Source organism: Antechinus flavipes, chromosome 6 (assembly GCF_016432865.1).
Source record: "Antechinus flavipes isolate AdamAnt ecotype Samford, QLD, Australia chromosome 6, AdamAnt_v2, whole genome shotgun sequence".
NCBI lineage: Eukaryota > Metazoa > Chordata > Mammalia > Dasyuromorphia > Dasyuridae > Antechinus > Antechinus flavipes.
In genome coordinates, this window is record NC_067403.1 from 9,295,040 (window position 1) to 9,316,782 (window position 21,743).

Sequence of the window (21,743 nt, forward strand, 5' to 3'; positions counted from 1 at the left end):
TAAGCTGAGCTTTGAAGGAAACTCGAGATTGTAGGAGTTAGAAGAGAGGAAGTTGTGCAACAAGGCAGGAAACAGATAGTGGGAAATAGTGGGGAAGGACATTTGTTTAAAATAGGGAACTGCATGTGATTAGGATCTAAAGGGACACTGGGAATAGATTGTGAAGGAAACTGCTAGCTAGAGGGCAGTTGATTCTAGAGGGATCCAGTCTAGGACTAGGAAGGGGATCTTCCTTCCTTAGTGAGATCCCTTTGGAATACTGTGTTCAGTCCCAGGTCTCCCTTTCTAGGTAGGATCTTGGTAAGCTGGGAATAGACAGAAGGAGGAAAATAGGAGGATAACCTTGAAGCGATACCACATGAGGACGAGTTGAAGAACTGGGAATGTTCAGACAGGGCACAACTTGGCACAGACAATTAAGCATCAGAAGAACTATTGTGTGGGAGAGGGATTAGGTTTGATTGACCTGATTCCAGTGATTGAGACTAGGAGCAATTGAAGAAACAGATCTAGACTTAATGGAAGGAAAAGTCACTGATAACAGACACTATTCAACAATGGAAAGTTTCTTAATGCCAGTACTCAGCAAGCATTCTGAGCGTGTCTACTACAAGGCTGGCACCACGCTGTCCAAAATCATGCGGTCCTGATCCTCAGGAACCTTACCGTGTTTGGAGGTTGGGGTGGTGGTGGTATGATAACATGCATATAGATAAATAGAAAATACATACAAAGGAGGCACAGGTAATTTGGGGAGGAGTTCTGAACCTATTTCTAAGAAGCTCTTCCCATTGCTCCTTAATCTTTATGCTGCTTCTAGAAGATCACCCTGATTTATTCTGTATATGTCTTTTGTACATAGTTGTATGTGGTTTTCCATGAATTTCTAGAGAACATAGTGTCTCCTCAGCACTTTGGACAGCTCCTAAACTCGGGCACTTAATAAATGCTGCCTTACTTCTGGCGTTTAATTTGTGATTCTTTGGACCCATGTTTGTGTCTAGCATTTTTTATAAATTCTATGAATCCTATAAGATACGATCAACTGAATTGAGTAAAACCCATGGATCAAAATGAACTTGGTGATCTTGATTGAATTATAGAAGCATGTATTTAGTACCCTAGATTTACATTATTTTTGATGGCACTGTTTATCTAGCCCTTTTCTAACACACACACACACACACACGTACTCTCTCTTTCTATCTTAATAAATGATCATGGAAAAAAGAGAGGTAAATGGTCTCTGCCTCATTCAAATTCTTTGATTTACTTATGGTACAACAGGAAGGTGGCCTCTGGACTCTTGGGCTTCACGTCAAACTGATTTTAAATCCGGCCTCAGACACTCAACAGCTGTATGACTCTGGCAAATCATTTAACCTGTTTGCCTTAATCCCCTAGGGAAGCAAATGGCAAACCTTTAGGATCTAAAGGGACATTGGGAATAGGTTGTGAAGGACTCTTGTTGCCTGACTTATAAAACAGAGACATCCTGATAACTTATGTCAGTATTAGTAATAATGTATTTTATAAAATGTAAATGGTATTTTTGTCAAGAAAACCTCATATGGGCTCATAAGAGTTGGGCACAACTAAACACAGTTTAGCTCTTACCTGAAATGTCCTTTCCTTTTCTCCTTTACTTCTCCAAATTCTATTCTTTCATCAAAATCCAGATTCTTAATCTTTTTCAAAAGCTTTTCTGAGAACTGATTCTTATACTTATATTTGTGCCAAAAAATCAATCCCAATTACAATAACTGTTGCCAGACTAATTTCCACCTCGCTCTCTGAGTAAAGGGATTATACAATATTCCACAGTCTTCTTCTCAGTAAATGCACATTGGACAGAAGTCTAGTCCATGTGTTCCAGTCCCGCTTCTCTCACTTGGCAGCTTGGCTTTTGGACCAGCCTCATGAATTCCCTGAACCTGTCCATTTGTAACAGTGGAGGTTCTGCCCATTTCACACAACTGTTGTCAAGAGAAGGGTAACTTAATGAAAGCGTTTCATAAAATACAAAGCAGAACATAGTATCTTCTGCCTAAATCTAAATTTCATTGGACAGAATGGCAGAATGCAGATGATGTATGGTATTAATTGCCTGGGACTCTGAAATCAAATGATTTATGTGATCCTGTCAGAGGTAGAATTAGAACCCAGTGCCAGGAAATATGCTAAGCTTGGGATACAGAGAAAGATACCCACAACCTGAACTTGAGGTTAGACCTCTCTGAGTTTAAGACAGTTAACTGGCTCTCTTTATTGCTTGCTGCTACATATGGAAAGTGATGTTCCATGAACTAAGAGTTCTTTAAGTTTGTTGCCTGACTTATAAAACAGAAACATCCTGATAACTTATATCAGTATTAGGAATAATGTATTTTATAAAATGTAAAACATCACATAGGTAACACACATATAGGGAAAGCATCTAAATACAACATTAGCTAGAAAAATATACATTTGCAAAATAGAAACATTCTATGATAATAGTGAATCTATAAAATTTGGATTTGGGACTTAAAAAGGGCAAAAAAAAAAAAGTATACATAAACATCCTCTGATGCTTCCGCTTGCTATATGGGTCATGACCCAAGATGGTTTAAGGTTGAACCTTTGATAGCACAAGCTCTGGCAGATTCTGGGGTTCAATGATAGGTCTGAATATTGGTTATTCAGGGATTGTATTAGCTAACTTTGGAGAGACTCCACACTCAGGGGCCACAAAGAATGATTTTTTTTTTTTTTTTTTTTTGCCATAGGAAATTTAGACTAAGTGTTGTGATAATCTGCATTGGTGGAGAAAGCACCTATCCTGGGGGGAAAATTATAGAACTCTTTAGACTTTCTACCTATTTATTTGCATATATTTCTATTACAGCATCAATTGAGATATTTGTAAAGTGCTCAGTACAATGCACATTGGCGTTGTTCAGTTGTTTCACTCAGATCCTATTCTTTGTGATTCCATCTTGGGGTATTCCTGGCAAAGACATTGGAAACATTTGCCTTTTCCTTCTCCAGGTCTTTTTACAGATGAGGAAACTGAGGCAAACAGGGGTAAGTGACTTGCCCAGACTCGCACAGCTGGGAAATGTCTTTGGCCAGATTTGAATTCAGGTCTTTCTGACTCCAGACCTGGGGCCCGGTGCCACCCAGCTGGCCTGCCTGGCACACCGCAGACTTAACAAATGATCATTTCCCTTATTTAGACCAGGTGTTTTCCATGTGTCTGAGTGGTGCTGGCGTGTCAATGGCAGATGGCTTTGTCACTCACTGAGCTGAGGAAGGCTCAAGTACTTGGACCCAGGGATAGACAAGGAAGAGTCTGGCCAAGATCATGGATGCTACATTCCAGATTAGCCACAGAGCGAATCTCTTCCATCACATCTACTAAGTTACCCTGGGGTTTCTAGTTTAAGTGGGAGAGGAGGATGCATTCAAAATGAAGAAATTATAGATCCCTAAAATAATGAAGCACATGATTTTTTGTGTATATACCCACAGGGACAAGTAAAAATACAAAGAGAATGAGCCCGATCTTGAGGTTCAGTCTAAGAAAGCGACTATTTGAAACTTAACTAGTTTTATTTGTTGCTATATATGAGAAGTGACATTCCATGAACCAAACAATAGCCCAAAGTCCTATAACCTGAAAGGGAAGAGAGGCTGTTTTCTATCCTACTACAGATTAAACAACTTAAGATTTTTTGTAAAATCAGATTAATCAAGTAAAACATTATTAACTTTTTTTCTCCCAGTGAGCAAGGATTTAATATACATTTTTGTTTTACTTGGTATAGACTTTGAAACAGAACATACTAATTTTTTTTTAAATGATAAGAATGAGTTCTCAGATTTTTGATGGAGTTTGGGGAAATCTAGCTAATTAGCAATAAGAGTGATTCTATGGAAATTTTCATCAGAGTTAGTATAGTAGTTCTTATGACATTTGACATTTTGGTCTTATAGAGCATGACACAATCACAGGGGTCCATACTGTACTCATCACTTAGAACACTTAAGAGAACCCTACAACAACTCTTTGGATCCACCTCATACCCAAGAGATTGGCAAAGTAGACAAAAAGGGAAAATGATAACAGAGATGGAGGTATATGAATGCACTGTTGGTTTATCTATTGTGGAAAACAATTTGGAACCAGGGCTAAAAATGTCATTAAACTGTGAATATGCTTTGATCCAGCAAGATCACTAGTAAGCCTCTAGACCCATAGAGGTCAAAAAAGAGAGAAAGAACCCATGTGAACAAAAATATTTAAAGCAACTTTTTTGTAGTGGTGAAGAACTGAACAATAAAGAGATAACAATTTGGGAAAGGCTGAACAAATTATACTATCTGAATACAACTGTGTCATAAAAAATGTTTGGAGAGTGATTCAGAGAAATGAGGGGAAAACTTGCATGAAATAAGTCAGAATAAAGTGAAGAGAATAAGGACATCCTACACAATAACAACGTAAAGACAAATCACTTTGAAAGACCTGAGAATTCTGATTGATTTAATGATAAACCACAATTCCAGAGGATCAAGGATGAAGCATGCTCCCTATTCTTGACAGGGATGGACTTGAGATCCAGAGAGGTTATTAGACATGCTCAATGTTCTAGGAATTTGTTTTGCGTGGCTTGGCATATTTGTTATATTCTCCTTCCTCCTACAAACTCTCTGCCCCCTCGAGGTTGGAGGGAAAGTGTTTTTTAATTGAAAAAATAAAATGACAAAAACATCTATTAAATCCAATTTTTCAGACCTATATCAGAACTTGATGGAAAGTAGGAAAGGAGTATTAAATCTTCTCTTAAAAAACCTTTTGTAACTGGAATTTATTCAAAGATGGAAAGAATTTTCTTGATACTTAGCACAATATTAATGACTAGTAGCTGGATCCTTCAGAAGTTATTCCTCCAGTCTCTCTTCTTTCTAGTTCATCCTTTTGCACTGCTATCTGTGTAGTTTTCCTGACATAGGGAGTGGATCAATGGAATTTTGTGTGTGTGTGTGTGCCACTTGGGCTTAAGGGACTTAAGCAAGGTCATATACCTAGGTAGTATCAGGTATCTGAGGCTGGATTTGAAATCATCTTCTTGACTCTAGGACTGGTGTTCTATCCACTGGACTACCTAGCTGCCCCAGATCAATAGTATTCTTAGTAAATTCTTATTGACCTCCATAATAGGTATATATTTTTTGGCTTAGCATTCAAGATCCTTTATAAGGGTCTAATCTATATTTTAACTTAATTTTGTACTATTCTCAATATATTCCAGCTTCAGGTTAAAATTTGAACATCAAGTATCTATGCAATTCCACACTGGAATTTTCTTCAATATCCTGATCTGTCCTACTTTAATATATTAGTGCATGCATTCATAATATCTTCAAGGGTCAATTCAGATGCGATCTTTTCCACAATCCTTCCTTAGTGTGCTAGCTAAAGATTTTTCCCTCTGCTATCTTCCATATCTCCCTATTCCATGTGCAGAGGCCAGCATGACACAGTGGAGAACATATTGGACCTGAAATCAGGAGAAACTTGGTTCTTTAAGTGAGACTAGCGCAAAGCACATAATCTGCTCCTCAATTTCCTTGTCTATAAAGTTTTTGAGATCTACCTCATAGATGATGCAAAGGTAACTATCAGCTATTCTGCATTTTCTTCATTATACTGTGTTCCATGCTTTATGATTAGAAGCTCCTTGGAGGCAGATCATGCCATTTTTATTCTTTGTATTCTCAGTGCTTTACACAGAAAAGGCACTGAATATTTATAATGAAATGAACAAGATTAAGCAAAGAATAGTTATTTGAATTGAGGGCCAGATTTGGATTCCCAGGAGCAGTCTAATACTTAGAAGTATTTTATGAACTGGGAAGATCAAATATGATTTTAGGCATAAGGATATCATTAAGGGCTATGGAGATCTTGAACTACAATTTTAGAAAATAGGGGAAGCCCAATTTCCTAGTAGCAGATGATGTCTTTTAGCTGGTCAAAAAGATTCTGTGGATGCCATTTGGTTGATTAAATTTATTTTGAAGAACACAAAGCTCATATGTTACTTGATAATTGTTTGCTTCTCAGGGCAGAGATTAAAATATTGCCTAACTGTGCAACGAGGAACATGAGTTCTCTGGGATCAAATTAAGAATGGAAAATTAGTGAAGTGAATGTGACCACTGTTGTGGTGAGAAAGTTAGGATAATTCTTGAGTGTTCTTCAGAATCCTAATAAAAGACAGTTTATTCATCAGGTTTAGGGTTTTTCAGGCCTTCTGACTGAGGTGATTATCATGGGGAAAGATTTTTCTAGGTGAAGGCTTTGTGGGAACATAGGCTCAGAAAGTCAAAAAGTCCAGTTAATTTAAAAAAATACAAATGTCAGCAGGCAGATTGGAAGTCTGGTTCAATTTGGCTACTTCCTAAAATAAATCAGAAATTCTGTGGAGAAGATGGATTTTATTCTTGGAGGAGAAAGCCTGGAATGGTAATAGGTCACAATCTATTGGAAGCCAAATTGATCCAATGGTCGATCCAGTGGTTAAAGAGATGGCATTCAAAGGAATTAGCATCCACAGAATTATCCCAGGCTGTGAACCATCACTTTGTGGTGATAACCTGCCAGACCTCGGAAAGCTCATTCATCACCTTTCAGATTCACTCCCTGGCATCCCTTCTCTCCCGAGGGCTTTTCCATCCCAGCCCTTTGCTCTTTGCTCACACAATGAAGGAGTTGGACTACCAGAATTTCCTGACTAAGACACAGAGCAGGGTTGTCAGTCAGTAACTATCAAGTACTTGCCCGCTGTCCACGGGGTGCTAGAAAAGGTTCAGAGAAAATGGTTTATGCACTTGCAGAATTCACAATCTGGTCAAGTCCATTTTTACTTAATATCCCTTAAATTCTAATCGCTTGCTATGAAGGACCCTCTGATGAACCTTGAGGTTTAGGGTACGTCTAACCTGGGAGACGGACCTGGACACATATTTGTTTTATTCAATAAATAGGGGATAACATAACACACAAATCTGGGATCCATGGACCACTCGGTTCTTGAACTTGGCTGAAAAAACTTTGATGAGTACATCCCGATGTAATTGATTTTCTTAGCAATCCTATGTATTTTTACACATTTAAAAGTTATTCTGAGAAAGGGTCCAGGGGTTCTGGCCAATGGCCTGGCATGCCTAAACAAGCATTGTCATGATGACCCATCACTTGTCAGTCGCATGAGACCCGTGGTCTGACTTTTTTTGGACAGGGTGGTCTGAGGGCTGCCGTGCTGACAGTGGGGCTGGAGCTCTGGTCAAACCTGGCACTGTAACTCATGTGTGTGGTCACCTGATGGGCACGATGCCCTCTCCCCCATCAGACTCCACAGTATGTGACCAGTTCTCTGGCTGAGGACTGGCTCACAGTCCGGGACACCTCCTGGTCATTTGTGTGGTTGCGGAAATGAGTCAATTTGAGCCTTAATTTCATATTTGTGAAATGGAATAAAATCTACACAATTAAAAAAGTGAAAACACCATGTGAATACCTACGTCATAGGGCAGTAAAAAAGCTTGTTCCTCTGTCTAATGGAGAGGGGTACACAGTATTTTAGGATCAGCCAGACTTAAGGACAAAGCTAAAGAGCTGATGGCTGAGGGTGGGTCACAAGTGCATGTCCACAAATCAGCACAAATTGGCCCGTGAAGGAAAGCTGAAGGGCACAATCTCAGTAGCAGAGATGGAGGACAGGGGCTTGGAGCAAATGGGACGTCCCAAAGACAGAAATGAAGGTGGAACAATTACATGCACTCCTGAAGTGCTCCATGCCCATGGTAAGAAACTAGGAGTGTCGGGCTCAGAGTTGGGAGAGGTCTGATACTGGAGCCCTTCCACTGCCCCTCCTCCCCCTTCCTGGGCACATCAGGCGACTGAGTGACTGGCTAGAGCACTCCTGTGGACGGACAGTCTGAGGCTAGCCCGGGCCCTGATCACGCTCCCTTGGATCCCGGGATGTGGCGTTGGGCTAACGAGAAAAGCACCATGTGAACGTAGAGAGGGTTTAGATAGATGTCCTTTGGTTCCTCATTTTGTACATTTAGGAAATGTCCAGGGAGGGGGTGAGCACTGCACCCAGCCCCCCAAACCTCAGCTTCCAACTCAAAGACAAGCTCCCTGCTGTGGATGTTGCTCAGAATGCAGGGTGGGCGGCATCAGTTTGTGGGCAGGGGTGATATGACCAGGTGCAGCCTGGCTAAGATTCATCTGGCAGCACAAGTTCGGAGGAGGGGCAGCGGAAGAGGATGGGGGTCAGTGCAACTACAGTGGAGTGGACTGGAGGTGTGGAAGTGGCAGAAGTCTCAGGAAGAGAGGCAAGGGGAACAGAGGAACACGGCAAAGATTTCAAGGTTCACAGATAAGAGAGAACAACCATGAATAGGAAAAAAAAAATGAAGTCATAAATAATCTGGAACTTTAAAAACTGGACTTTGGTCTTTGGTCAAGAAGGCGTTCTGAAGTTCTGAGGGAAATCATGCTTGGAAGTGTTTGGGGGGCATTTTTGGAGTGCTCACAGACGTAAGCACAGATCGGACCTGGGTTTAGCTGGGGATGGAGTGATTTCATAATCGCACTCACCTGGATGGGGCTGCCATTGCCAAAGCAGCACATTTCACTTTGGGGAAATGAATTCATTGGCTGGCCGGTTGTGGCAAGTTCTGGACTGTGGGGTTAAAAACGCTCTCTTTGGTGGGGGGGGAGGGTGGTTATTGGGTAAGGGGTGACCTGAAACACAGGCTCAAAACCTTGGGCCTGTCATTATTTCATCCATTAGAGAAGGGTGAGACACTCAGTACTTGGTGACAAGGCAAGGCTGCAGTGACTACTAGAGATTCTGAAGGCCCTGATAGTCATTAATACACCAAGAGATGGTGCCTAAAAATGGCTGACAAGGTACAACTGCACCCAATTCTTCAGGTCAGGATTTTCAACCCAAAATATGATTCAGTTATTTAGATCATGTCCAAAATATTATTTGTGAACCTATCTGGGCAGAAATGCCAGCTATTCCTCTTCAGCTCATTTTACAGATGAGGAAACTGAGGCAGATAGGATGACTTGCCCAGGGTCTCACAGATGGTAAGTGTCTGAGGCCAGATTTGAATCCAAGTCTGATTCCAGCTTCAGCACTTTATCAACAGCGCCACTTAACTGCTTCAACACAGACATCTTTCAAAAGAAAAAAAGACATTAAATATCTATAGTGTACAAGTGACCACATCTGGTCCTCACAGCAACACTATAAAGTGCAGGGGCTATTATTACCCTGAATTTATTATTTACCCTCAATTTAGTAAACAGAGGCAAAGAGTGGTTAAGGACTTCGGCAACCTTAGTGACTGAGCTGGATTTGAACTCAGATCCTCCTGCCTGCAGGCTAGCACCCCTGCGTCACCTCACCAACCCCAGAGAGCACACGTGTCTTAACCATCAGCAACCAGGAACCAGGGATTTCTTGGATCTCGGTTCTGGAAAATGAGTAATTTTGAGTCAGGCTTAGATTTTGAATTTCTTTAGTGGGGGTTAGTCTGGCAGTAATGATTCACAGAATCATCCTTTTCTAGAGTTAGACCAACAAGAAAGAAAGGTGAAGGAATCTAATAAGCTTGACCAATATTTGAAGGCTGGTTTTGGCAGCACAGAATCACCATACTGTGTTCTAAAACCTTTCTCTAGTACCAATATTTTTAGTTTGTTTTGAGTTACCTTTTTCCTTCTGCTCCTCTCAACTGGAGAAATCAATGGGGAAACTAGAACTGGATCAACAAATATCCTCTGTTGAATGAGTTCTTTCTTCTTCTTAGATAAAAGATGTGAAATACTAATATGTTCCCAGGCTTATTTATTTGTATCTATTTCTAATGCTTCAAGGTATTATCTGAAACTTAAAAAAGCAAATTTCCTTGAAGGTCAATGTAAAGAAATAAATCACTATAAAATTTAACATTGTAGGAGAAACAGAGCTCCGGTCTACAGATGCAAAGGCGGGGGTGGGGGTGGGGGATGTCAGACCAGTGGTAGAGGATTACAGGAGTCTGAGTCCCTTGGCTGGCCCTGGGTGCAAGATCTTGTCACATTACCTTTATAAAGATCTGGATTCCAGTCCTGAGTCTCAAACTCAGGGCATGAAAGAGTTTGTGGCCCCAGGGATTCAGGGATTATGTTCACAGCACCAGGGTGGAAGCCAGAGCTAGTGCTCACTCATAGACCAGAACCCAGGCCAGAAGGGGAGTGGACTGGACGTACCTCTTCTTAGACCGTATCATTCTGGGAGAACTGAAAACCTACAGATCCTTAGAAATAGCTCTGAAAACAGCTGTGCAAAATCCCCAAAGCTTCAAGCAGTGCCTTCTTCACCCTGGGAGTGAAGCTCAACTTTAAATGAAAAAAAAATAGGCTAGAAAAAAGAGCAGACAACAACAAAACCTCATGACAGAGTTACTACAGTGATAAGGAAGCTCAAAATACAAACTCTGAAAAAGACAAGTCAAAACTGCTACATCCAAAGCCTCAAAGAAAACTATGAATTGGTTTCAGGCCCCGCCCCCCCCCCCCAAAAAAAAAAAAAATCCTGGAATAACTTCAAAAAGGATTCTGAAAAATAGGAATAGAGGAAAAATTGGGAAATGAAATGATAGTGATGAATAAAAAATCATGAAAAAAAAGTCAACTGCTTGGTAAGAGGCACAAAGAATACTGAAGAAAATATCTCCTCCCCGCCCCCAATCAGAATAGACCAAATGGTAAGAGAGGCAAAATTCCAATGAAGGAAGGAATCCTTGAAGAACAGAATTGTTCTAATAGAAAAAGATAATACAAAAATTCATTAAAGAGAAGAAATCTTTGAAAAATAGAATTGGCCAAATAGAAAAGAAGGTATAAAAGTTCAGTAAAGAAAGTAATTCCTTAAAAATAAGATTTTGACAAGTGGAAGCTAATGACTCTATGGGATATTTGGAAGCAATAAAACAAAATCAAAAGAAGAAAAAGAAGAAAATGTGAAATACCTCACTGGAAAGACATATGACATGAGAAATAGATCCAAGAGAGATAATTTAAAAATTACAAGAGTACCTAAAAAGTATGATTTTTAAAAAGAGAGCCTGTAACATCCTCTTTCAAAAAATTATCAAGGAAAACTGCCTTAATATTTTAAACCAGAAAAATAAAATAGAAACTGAAAGACTCCATCAATCACTTCCTGAAAGAGCTCACAATGAAAATTCCCAGGAACATTACAGCCAAATCCTAGAGCTTCTAGGACAAGGAGAAAATATTGCAAGTTGGCAGAAAGAAACAGTTCAAATAACATGGAGCCACATTCAAGATAACATAAGGTTTAGCATGATTAGAGGACTTGGAATGTGCTATTTCAGTGGGCAAAGGAACTAGAATTACAACCCAAAATGACCTACTCAGAAAAACTATTAAATCTAACAAGGAAAATAGACATTCAAAGAAATAGAGGCCTTTCAAGTATCCCTGATGAAAAGGCCAGAGCTGAATAGAAAATATAACATTCAGAGACAACATTTAAGAGAAGCATTAAAAAGGTAAACAGGAAAGAAAAATCATAAGGGATTCAATATGGTTAAACTGTTGAAATTCCTACATGAGAAGATGATGCTTGTAACTCCTAAGAACTTTTGTCAATATTAGGAAAATTAAAAGGAATGTACATAGAGTGCATAGGTTTGAGTTCAATATAATGGAATAGCTAAAAAAAAAATTAAGGAATGAGAAAAGATGTACTGGGAGAAAGTGGAAGGAAGAGGTAGAAATGGGTTAAATTGTCTCACATAAAAAAAGACGCAAAAGAATTTTTTCAGTTTCTTTTGAGAATTAGCTCAAACACCCACACTTAGTTGGATATAGAAATCTCTCTTACCCTACAGGAAAGTAGGAGAGGAAGAAGATAAGAGAAGGAGTGGCTGAAAAAAGGGAGAGCGGATTAGGGCAGACATTAGTCAGATGCAAAACATTTTTGCAAATGGATATGGTAAAAGGAGAGCTAGAATAGGTTAAATAGGAGAAACATAGGATGGAGGGAAATGCATAGTAATGATAACTGCAAAAAAGTTTTTACACTAAATTTCTCTCATAAAACCTCATTTCTCAAATAGAGTATTGAATCAAAAAATATAAGAGCTATTCCCCAATTGACAAATGATATAAACAGGCATTTTAATGAAGTCATCAATAAGCTATCAATAGACATATGAAGAAAAGCTGTAAATTAGTATTGATTAGAGAAGTGTTATACTATAACTGAGATAGCTCCTATACCTAATAGATTGGCTAATATCACAGAAAAATAAAATAAGAAATGTTGGAGGGCATGTGGGAAAATTGAGATACCAATGCACTGTTGGTGAAGTTGTGAACAGATTCAGCCTATCAATCCAGCAGCACCACGACTAGGTCTGAATCCCAAAAAGAGATTTTTTTTTTTTTTTAAAAGGATAGGTTCAAAAATATAGCAGCTCTTTTTACAGTAGTGGAAATTGGAAACTGAGGGGATCCCTATTCCTTGGAGAATAGCTAAACAAGTTGTGGTATGTGATTGTGATGGAATATTATGATACTATCATGATAAGCATGAGGTTCTCAGAAAAACTTGGAAAGACTGACATGAACTTTTGCAAAGTGAAGTCAGCAAAACCAGGAAAACACAGAATTCTATAGATGATCTACTGTGAAAGAGTTACATGATCAAGACAACATTCTCAGACAGTTCTGAAGGCCTTAATGATGAAAAGTACTGCACATCTCTAAAGAACTGATGGGGGAGTTAGAATGCTCATTAGAACATTTTCTTTTCTTCTTCTTGGTCTGTTTTCTTTCACAACTTAATATGGAAAAGTATGTTATGTAGAATTTTTGGAAAAGATTGGAAGTTTTTCATAATAACCATACCAATCTTTTCTTTACTCAATAGATGAAGATCCTCAGAGTTTGGAACAAGCCCTACTAATTAATAGCTTAGCCCTTAATTGAAAATTTATGAAACTTTAAAATTTAGGAAATTTTAGAATATATAGCTATGGTAAAAGGAGAGCTAGAAAACGCTGAACAGAGAAGTGAAACCCAATACAAATCAGGATCGAGTGCTTTCAATGACTTCAAGTCACTAGCCCGGGTGAACTACTTGATAGAAGACCTAGTGGGTTCTGAAAGAACTGGAAAATGTAATTATTGAGCTACTGTGTGGACTATGTTATCTGAAAGGTCATGGAGAAAGGTGTCCTGGAGTAGAAACAAATATTCACAACTCCAAAAGAAGAAAATACTGAAAGCCTGTAAACAATAGGCAAGGGAGCCTGATGGCAGTGCATCAGACAACAGAGCGCCCGAAGGCAGGCAGCTGGACACAGGGAACCTGATTGCAGTGCATCCGAGGGCAGGGAGCTGGACAGCAGGGAACCCGAGGGCAGTGCATCCAATATCAGGGAACCTGACCCCATGCGCCCAATGGCAGGGAGCCTGCCTGCAGGTAACCTGAGGGCAGTGCATCCCAGAGCAGCGTGCCCAACGGCAGGGAACCTGATGCATTGCGCCCTATGGCAGGGAGCCTGCCTGCAGATAAACTGAGGGCAGTGCATTGAGGGCAGTGTGCCCAGTGCAGTCATCCCAAGTGCCTTCCCCAGACTGTCCACTGCTCATCGGTCCCCTCTTGTCTCTCCCCTTTCAGCCCTCCAAAATAACCTGTGTACTGCCGGAGGTCACACATGCCCCACATGAGAGAAGTAACCTTTTCACTAGGTTTTTAGCCCTGGAGGGAATCTGAAAAAGAAAACCAATTGGTTCACATCTTACTCCTCACACTGACTCCCCCGTGGGCACATTCCGTGGAAGACAATACCCGGAACACTTGACTTCCTAGGGCTGTTGGAGGAGAGAGTGGAAACCTTGAAGAACTCCATGCATGAACGGCTTGGGCACCTCTGAAGCAGCTGCTGGCTCAGGCTGACGGTTCCCAGATCTTTGAGCCCAGAGACAACCAATCAGGACCTGGAAGGTCAGCAGGAAAGGCCAGTGACCACAGGCTGGGAGTCCAGGGGATCCCGGGCTGGCCCAGGCAGCAGAATAGGCCTCCGGTTTTAAGCACCTGGACCTTACAGTTCCTGTGGGGCAGGGGCACCCGCAGAGCTCCAGGACAGCACAGAGGACTTGGGGTCAGGTCCCTAGAAGGAGAACAGCCTGGGACAGCAAATCCTCCACTCAAGACACAAAGAGCTATAAGCTGGCTAGGAAAATGACTAGACAATCGAAAAAGTTTCTGACCACTGACATTTATTATGAAGACTGGGACAATCAAAATACCCACTTAGAAGAATATTAAGTCAGAACTTCTACAACCAGAGCCTTCAAGTAAAACAAGAATTGGGGTTGGGCTATGGAAGAGCTCAAAAGGAACTTTAAAAATCAAGTAAGAGAGATAGAGGGAAAATTAAGAAAAGAACTGGTAGCAGTGCAAAAGGAAATACAAAAAGCTAATGAGAAGAATGCCTTAAAAGCAAAATTAGTCAATTGGGAAAGGAGAAACAAAAGCTCACTGAGGAAAATAATTTCTTAAAAATCAGAATTGAGCAAATAAATAGAAGTTGATGATTTTATGCAAAATCAAGATACAATAAAGCAAAACCCAGAAAATGAAAAAAAATGTGAAATATCTCATTGGAAAAAACAACTGACCTGAAAAATAAATCCAGGAGAATTAATTTAAAAATTATCGGTCTACTTGAATGGCAGGATAAAAAAAAAAATCCTGGACATCATCTTTAAAGAAATTACCAAGAACAACTGTCCTGATATTCTAGAACCAGGGAGTAAGATAGAAATCGAAAGAATCCACCTCCTCAAAGATCCCAAAATGAAAACTCCTGGGAATATTTTAGACAAATTTGGGATCTCCCAGGTCAAGGAAAAAATATTATAAGCATCCAAAAAGAAATGATTCAAGTATAGTGGAACCACAGTTAGGATAATATATGACTTAGCAGCTTCTACATTCAAAAGGACAAGAGAGCTTGGAATATGATGTTCTGGAGAGCAATGGAGCTAGGATTGTAACCAAGAATAATCAGTAAAACTGAGTGTGATCCTTAAGAGGAAAAGGTGGAAATTCAGTGAAACAAGATTTTTCAAGTGTTTGTGATGCAAAGACCAGAACTGAATGGAAAATTTTATATTCAAATACAGGACTCTGGAGAAGCATAAGGAGGAAATCAGGAAAGTTCCTTTATGATATGTCATAAGGAACTTAAAAAGGTTTGGCTATTACATTCCTATATGGGAGGATGATATTTGTAATCCTTAAGAACTTTCTCATCATAATGACAGCTATAAAGAGTATATAGAGACAGAGGCAAGTGTGAAGTTAACAGGTGAGAAGAATGTACTGGGAGAAAGGGAAAGGGAGAGAGAAGGGGAGTGGCAAAAATTATCAGCCATAAAAAGAGGCAAGAAAAAGCTCTTATACTGGAAGGGAAGAGGAGAAAGAGAATGAGTGAACTCTATTCTCATCACAACTGGCTCAAAGAGAAATCACATACACTCAAGACAAATGCAGCAAAGCAGGAGGAACGGGGCACAAGAAGGGAGGAGGGTGACGAGAGATCAGGGTAAAAGGGGAGAGAATAGAGTAAGTGGGGAAATATGGAGGACAATGGTAACTGCAAAAGGAATTTTGATGCAAGTATAAGAGGGAACTAAGTTGAACTTATAAAAAATAAGAGCCTTTTTGTATTGGCAAAGAATTGGAAATGAGAAGATGCCCATCAGTTCATAGTAGGAGTGAATATAATTCAGTGAAATTACTGAATCCTTTATATCCATTTTCAAGCTATTGATATTTTAAGATTTTCCATAATTTCAAAAACTTTTACTGTGCTTGGGAAAAGGAATGTGTTTACTTTTAGGACAGCATAGCATTTCCTGGCCTCTTTGTTTTCTGGGTCCAACAAAAGGTTTAAAAATGGCAGGAGATTTTTTGGTTTTGTCTTTTTTATGGTATATGAAAGTAATGGAATATTTTCTATAAAAAATGAACAAGCTGATTTCAGAGAGGCCTGGAGACTGGCATGAACTGATGCTGAGTGAAAGAAGCAGAACCAAGAGAACATTGTACAGAATAATAAAATCATGCAATGATCAATTTTGATGGACGTGGCTCTTTGCAACATCGAGGTGATTCAGGCCAGTTCCCATGGTCTTGTGATGGAGGGAGCCGTCTGCACCTACAGAGAGGACTCTGGGGACTGAGTGTGAATCACCAAATAGTGTTTTCACTTTTTTTTAAAAAATTGTTATTTTTTATTTTCTTTTTCTGTCTCATTTTTTCCCTTTTTGATCTGTTTTTCATGTGCGGCATGATAAATGTGGAAATGTGTACAGAAGAGTTGTTTAATCTATAGTGGATTACCTGCTGTGTAAGGGGGAGGGGAGAAGGAACACAAGGTGTTGACACTTTGCAGAATGGCCACCCCTGGGAGCAATCCTTAATGGAGCACTGTCGGGGAAGGATTTTCTATCAGGAATCCCTGCCTGGTCCTGTCTTTGTGGTTTTTACTTTTTAAGCATTTTTATCAGACTTGGGGGGGAAAAAAGCTAAGTGCCAACCTTATCAAACAAGCAAACATTATTAAAGTAATTGGTAACAGAGGCAGGAACCAAAAAGATTTCCAATCGTCAGACTAAGAACCATGAACCTCCCCCACCCCACTATAGATTAGGCTGCTGGCACAAAGACAGAGCTGGGCCCAGACTCTGGCCCCTATGACAAGAAGCCCAAAGCTGCACCACAGCCTGGACAGGGCAGGCAGGGGGTAAAAGGGCTCGGGAGAATGTCTCTGTGGGTCTGCTGAAGGCTGGGGCTTGTGAGAGGAGAGACCTGGAGTGGGGGGGCGAGAAGGGGGAACGTGCTGGAGGACAGGAGGAGAAATGGGAGCACTTATTCTAAAGAAACATCTTCATAATTCAGATCTTCTATAAAATAGAATAGATTGTTTTAGGGAGGAAGTAGTAGACACCTAGCTATCATTACCACTGCTAACAGTCAGGACCGAACTTCCTCCTTTTTATATCCATCATCTCTTACTACCTGGAGTACATGTCTACTTGGAACAATCAAACAATAAAACACTTCCCAGATACTGGTTTCAGGTGAGAGACAATTTTCTGAAAATGAAATTGTTCTTGCTCTCAAGGAGACAACACTTATTTGGGGAAATGTATGTCCATCTGTCTATCTATACACACACACACACACACACACACACACACACACACACTAAATGTAAAGCCAAATAAATTCATACAAAAAGTAATTTTTAGATCAAGAAATACAACAAAACATAAAGAATGAACATAAGAAAAAAAACCCAGATCTGGGGAACAAATGAAGAAGAAAAAACCTAAGAATAATTGGACCACCTGAAAGTTGACCAAAAAAAGAATCTTGACACAATGATATAAGAAATAACGAAAGAAAATTGTCCTACAGTAATAGAACAAGAGGGGAAAGTCGAATTAGGAAAAATGCACTGATCACCACCTCTATGAGATCCTACAAGAAAAAGACAGGCATAGAAACATTACTGCTATCTTTTGAAACCCCCAGATCAAAGAGAAAACTTTACAAGAAACAAAAAATCTCCCCAAAACCAATTAAAAATGCTGGAGCTACAATTATACCAGATTTATCAGCAGCTAACAATAAAACACCACAGGCCTTAGGATAGTTTATATGTGTGTGTGTGTGTGTGTGTGTATAAAACTAGACTTGTGGTCAAAAAGAGATCCAGCAAAACTAAGCATAATATTGAATAAAAAAAAAAAAAAAAAAAAAAACAAACCCAAGGCATTTAAGAAATTCAGAGATTTTCAGTACCTTGTCTCAATCAAACCTGAATTCAACAGAAAATTTAACATGTAAGAGCCAGCATCAAAAACTAATTTTGAGGGACTTACTTAACAAGGAAAGGTATTTGTATTATACGTGGAAATGTAGTATGTCCAAAATTGATGTCAGTAACTGTAGAAAGACAGGAACAAAGCTTAGTATGACCTGACTCTACAAGGCAAAATTGTCTAGAAAAAAGGTAAAAACCGTAATTATGCTACACAAATGAGGTAGAGAGGAAGAAATCATACAGAGTCAGTAGATGGCAATTCTGAAAATCTTGCCAATGGGGAATTGGTTAAATAGGAAAAATATATATATCCACACACGCATATATGTATGTATGCAAATATGCACCTCAAAGAGCACAGCATCCACCAATATCTATAAAGAAATAAGTGGGAAGGGAACAGGATAAGGTAAGATGCAGAAGGATGTGTAAACTAATGGGAGTGGGATGAGGTTATAGATTAAAAAAGGGATAGACAAAGGGAAAGTATGGCAGGGATAAGGTGGGGTACAGAAAGGTGTTTAGATTAATGGAAGTGGCTTTCGATATATAAATAAACAGCGAAGGAAAGAGTGGGGGGAGGTGAAGAAATAGCAAGGCAAGTCAAGGAGTAGAACTGATGTAGAAAATGGAGCAGAGATAGAAGTTAAGGACCATGCCCAGGTGAAGAGACAGGTCAATTCTCCTAGAGCCTCCACAGCTGTGGATCATAACTCTTGAAGGAATGGTAAAGCAGCCTTCACAGATGTTCTTTGTGGATGGGGAATGAAATAAATTGGAGGGAACAGGGAAGAGGAGAGAGGTCAGAGAATACAATGGCCTCTCAGTCTCCTTGTATCATCATCATCCTCTTACATGAAGCGATCCACTCTACAGGTCCGAATTAGACTTCCAGCAGCCATTGGCAGATGGCTCCCATATTACAACAGATAGGAAATAAGAGATTTACACAAATACAGTAACAAGGATCAGGAGTAGAAATTATTAGGAAAAAAATTAGGTCGAGTAGTCATTGATTTCAACCCAGAGAGAAATCTACATTATATCTCAGCCACATTAATATTATTTTAGATGCACATAGGTGTATGTATATGTGTAGAGATATGTATACACACAAAAAAATATAAGTAAATATCTGTGCTTAAGTGTAACTTATTTAAAGGAAGACAAGGGTGGGGGGAGGCAGGATGAAAGAACAACAACAACAAAAAAAAGGATGAAGTACAAAAGTATATAGCAGAGAACAAAAGAATAACCTACAAGGAAGCAAATAAAAAGATAGCCATATTTTGAAGATTCCAGTTTTGCTGGGCATGTGACAATGTTTTATTTTCCTTTTTCTATTTTTTTTTTAATTTTGTATTTAGTTTTAAATAAGTTCTTTAAAAAAATAATTTTTCAGCAGGGACTAGTAGCAGGAGGAGGGAATGACTCAAGAAGCCTCTTATAGGAGGAATTGTTGAAGCCACAGCTCTTGGGCAAAAAGGATAAGGAAGGAATGGATCATAGGTGTGGCGGAACAGTCCACAGCACCTGTCAGAGACAAGGCTGGTTCCGCTCAGTTACAACGGGCTGGAGAGCCACAGGAGAGCCTGGCGATGGGCTGCCGTTCATTCAGAAAGATCTGGAACTCTCCCCAGGAGTGCTCCTCCTCTTCCATTTCTGGGCTCAAACCTTCCCATGTCAGCACTGCACATCCCGCCTCCCAAGGTTGCAGTTCTAGGGCTACTTCTGGAAGAGCTGTGAAGGCTGTGGCTCATACCAAGCCCCAAGTCTGTTCATCCCGTCTTACCCTTTTCATTTTTCTCCCTTCCATCTTCCCCTCCTGACTCACTCACCATGTCCCCAATCGTCTTCTGATGGGTTTCAGCCTCAGAGAACTGAAGGCCTTCGCCTGGAGGGATGAGGGGGCACCAGGCTGCTCTCCAGGGAGTCCCCTGCCTTCCCTCCCTCTCCAGCTTCCCCTTGTCTGAAGTTCCAGGTACTGGGGGCAGGGGCTGCCAATCCTCCAGACTTGTAGCCAGGACCTGGCCCACGGGGCCGTTGAGTCTGGGCCCTCGTTCTAGTCTCCCATTAGCTCAGGCCAGGCTACTCTCCTTCGAGTGCTCCAAGTTCCAAGAAAATGGAGCGATTCTCCTGATCCCTGAATTTGCCTTGGGTTCTCCTACTTTCATGTGATTACCAACATGTGCAATGTCTTCAGTGCCCATTTCTGCTTTTTAAAAAAATTCAACTAAAATGTTGCCCTTGCCTTGATCCCCACTGCTACTTCCCAAAGCACTTTCTCATCAATTTGTCATGTAACATTATGTATTATAATTATCTGTACTTGGTTCTTATTCTTTTATTGCTGATAAACTGAGGTAGGGGCCATGTCTTACCTACACTGAATGTGTCAGAAAGCACAGTAAAGAGCTAAATAAATGGTGAATAAAAAAAAAAAAAGCCAGTTAAAAAATTATTCTTCTGAATTCTGAAATCCCATGTATACAATTTATTTGGTACTTCATTATATGCCAATGTTTTGCATTATTACTTACCTTATTTCATGTGTATATTTTCTCTCAATAGGGCTTTACAGTTTTCAAGAGCAAAGCCTCTACCTATATGTCTTTGCATCTCTCAAAAATGACACTAAAATGTCTGCTGAGTTCTACAACTATATAGATATAGATATAGATTATATAGATTAGTATATAGATATATATATATAATATTTAACATTTGATCTATACTTTACAAATATGAAAAAGCCTATTAAAAGAACTCAAACCAAATGTATTAAACTGTGTAATTTTACAAATTTTATAAAACCAAGACATTCATGCTAATTCAAAAACAACCTCCCCTCAAATTCCTGAACAAACTGTTTAATCATCAGAAATCTTCCTTAATTTATTATATATAACCCCCCAATTTTTCCTAAAAAAGTTCTGAGGTTAAATTCCCTCCCTCTTCCCCTTTCCCCACTCCAAACTCTCAGACTCTGAGTATGCTATGGAAAAGAGCAATGAAAACAAATCTCATAATGCAGTTAAAAATAATTTCAAAGAGAATAAAATGGAGACTACTACGAAGAATGGGAAAAAAATCTAAAATAATGAAATTTAAGGAAACACTTAAAAGTCAGATACTCATGTAAAAAATTACTTAAGACAAAACAAATAAAACTAAAAAGTTTTAGAGAAAAAATAAGGAAGGAAAGTTATCAGCAAAAGGTAAATAAAAGTCAAGTACAACAGGAAGTTCTGGAAAAAGAAATGACTTTGTATATCATTTAAAAATGAGAAAATGGCATGAGGCACAATTCTAGTATGACAATATCAAATTTTTTTTTTTTAAAAAGCTGAAATGCAAAAGTTCTTTCTATATCCAGCAAAAAGGCACTAAGACATTGAATTTCATCTTATTTTTATCTGCAGTGATCTTGTATTTGCTGGAGATATAGCCATGTCCAAAGAAATTTCATGTTCTTTGCTTAAAAAGAGAGACTAATGAAAATGCAAGCACCAAACATTGTTACATTAAACTTTATGCAGAATATTTTACCTTTGGAAACTCTGATTTATGAAATGAATATGATATATTGGAGGTTGTGGGGAGAAAAATTAAGCTTCACATATTATTCTCTCAATTTCTTTATAGATCTCCTTTTTTTAAAATTTTTTTTTTAAGTCTAGTTAATGTTTGTTCATGATTACTGGGTATATGCTTTCCCCCCAAAAAGTTATTTATTGTCCTGTCCTTGCCTA

The 21,743-nt window shown here is 39.3% G+C and overlaps 1 protein-coding gene and 1 long non-coding RNA gene across 6 annotated transcripts in view; one reads left to right on the forward strand and one right to left on the reverse strand.

The window, feature by feature from the left end:
• The window catches only part of LOC127539674 (uncharacterized), a 139,267-nt gene that overhangs the window by 7,277 nt on the left and 110,247 nt on the right, over positions 1-21,743 (forward strand). The gene's annotated exons all lie outside the window — the stretch shown is intronic.
• The window catches only part of LCORL (ligand dependent nuclear receptor corepressor like), a 150,841-nt gene that overhangs the window by 6,346 nt on the left and 122,752 nt on the right, over positions 1-21,743 (reverse strand). The gene's annotated exons all lie outside the window — the stretch shown is intronic.